We start from the raw sequence: 2,762 nt of genomic DNA, 5'->3' as shown, positions 1-2,762 counted from the left end.
GAGAATAGAGATACAAAGGCTCAAATTCTACAATCAACAAATCCGCACGATAGGAATGAAAGAAGTGAATATTTTCTAACAGTTCTGTAGCCTCTCGAAGGTAAGTACAGACGTCTCCGTACTGATCCGCAATACTCTACTAGACTCGTTCGTGACTCGTAGAACCTATGAACCTAGAGCTCTAATACCAACTTGTCACAACCCAAAATCCCACCACAGGTGTCGTGATGGCACCTAGTCTCTAAGACCAGGTAAGCTGATTTCAATTACATTTTGAAGCCATTTTTAAAAAAAATTAAATAAGTAATCAAAACTAACAGCGGAACAAATATGGATATATAACCTCCCAAGACTGGTAGTACTGAGTCACGAACTCTAACTGAATACATGGAATGATCACGAGGACCGAATATACAATACTGTTTGATTACAAATTAACAGTACAATGAAATGAAAAAGACTCCAAGGGACTGTAACGACCAAGCAGCTCTACCTTGAATCCTTACGATCCCGCTTTAACTCTACTCTAGTCTGATATCACCAACACCTGGCTCTGCACAAAAATGTGCAGAAGTGTAGTATGAGTACACCACGGTCGGTACCCAGTAAGTATCAAGACTAACCTCAGTGGAGTAGAGACGAGATACAGTCAAGACACTCACTAGTCTAATAACTTGTGCAATATAATATACAAATAATAAAAAACATATAACAATAAGGGTAGGATAAAATAACCAGTGATATGCACAGCAAGACCATAAGAATACCATAAATATCACTCAACAATTAATAAATACATGTACGCCTAATTAATTCAAGTTTTCAATAAATATCCTTCACATATAATTCTTCCAAATAACTCTCTTTCAAATATAGTTTTCTCAAATAAATCTTTCAAATATAATTCTTTCATATAATACTTTCTACATAAAACTCCTTTCAAATAAATATTTGAAATATAATTCTTTCAATTTAAAAGTCACCACGTGACACCTCGTTTCATAATCAATAAAAATAATACGGGTCTCAGCCCATTATCATATATTTCCATGGCACTTCGTGTCCATAATTAAATCATCATATTTCCCCGGCACCTCGTTCCCTCATTTCATATCACAACTGCACGGACAATTCACGTGCCAAATACCATTATCAATTAGTCACAGCACCTCGTTCCCACATTTTATTTTATAATCCGCCTGGCAATAGCCACAGGCTCCCAATTTCAACATAAATCAGATTATTATCAATTTACCAACAACAAGACAATTTGCATAAGGTATAAAAATAAACATAAGAAAATCACAACATCACATGAAAATCACCAACACCACAACTACATATCATCACATATCGTCCTAGACAATAGCCACCCTTATCGCTCCTATTGCCACCCTTTATCGCTCCTATTGCCACCCTTATCGCTCCTATAGCCGCCTTTATCACTCCACCCAGACAATATTCCAACAAACACAACAACAGTAAAATGCCACCCTTATACCTATATAATACCAACGGTGAAATGCCTCCCTTATCTCCTCAAAATAATAACTCACACAACACAACAATTTACACGGAAAATTATCACGGCAACATAACAAAATCAATTCATATCACAAATTGCCCAATGGCCACAACCAAAATTCCAAAGACACAACCAAATCAATTAATTTCACAACAGATAGCCGAAGGCTCCACAAAATGTATATAACACCCCAAAAACAATCAACAAAGATAGAAATTACTCAGCATAAAGCAAAACCTTCATTAATCCAAATTTAAATAACTTTATTATCCCTTCTTTTTAAACTTGCTTAATTAATTATTTACATAGGGAAAATTCATATTGAAATTAATTTCCAAGAAATATTAAACCAATAATACTCACGAAATTTCATAAATATTTCAAGTAACAATCACATGAAATTGTCATATAACAACAGATTCAACAACAAGGATTTAGGCACGATAAATAGATGATTAAATATATGCCAACAATTATCCAATTTACTACACAATATGCCTAAGACTTTAACGCAATGAATTTTGCACATATGAGTCCGAGTACGTACTCGTGACCTCGCGTACACGACTTTTCATATTTTACAAAATGGAACATAAGACTTGATGCCTAAGGGGTAATTTCCTCCCCTCGAGGTTAAACAAGACACTTACCTTTTTGAAGTTATGTCGATATTTCAATATCGCCTTATCGCTTGAATTGGCCTCCGGACCGCTCAAATATATTCAAATCAGTTGTATAACTTCATTAAAATTCAACGGAAATAATTACGGATAGTAAAACGTCGATTTAAAAATTTATTCCAAAAAGTCAACAAAAGTCGACACGGGGCCCGCTTCTCGGAACAAGATAAAATTTTCACGAAATCCGAATACACTTTCCGATACGAGTTTAATTATACCAATTTTATCGAATTCCAATAACAAATCGACCTCCAAATATTAAATTTGTGGTTTATGAAGTTTCTACAATTTTTTCCAAATTTTCATCTCAAAGTACTAATTAAATGATGAAATCAGTGATATATTCATGTATATTAACCAAATCCGAGTTAGAATCACTTACCTCGATGAATTTCTTGAAAAACCCACAAAAATGCGTCTCACACCGAGCTCCCAAAGTCCAAAAATAAAATAATAACCTAAACCTCAGATATATAGAACATCCTCTGAACTTCCAATGTGCGGTCCGCACAAAAATGGTGCGGCCGCACATCCCCAGCTCTTGCGGTCGCACAAAA

This window comes from Nicotiana tomentosiformis, chromosome 5 (genome assembly GCF_000390325.3).
Source record: "Nicotiana tomentosiformis chromosome 5, ASM39032v3, whole genome shotgun sequence".
NCBI classification, from domain to species: Eukaryota; Viridiplantae; Streptophyta; class Magnoliopsida; order Solanales; family Solanaceae; genus Nicotiana; species Nicotiana tomentosiformis.
The sequence above is the reverse complement of the archived record's forward strand: the minus strand, read 5'-3'. Positions refer to the sequence as shown.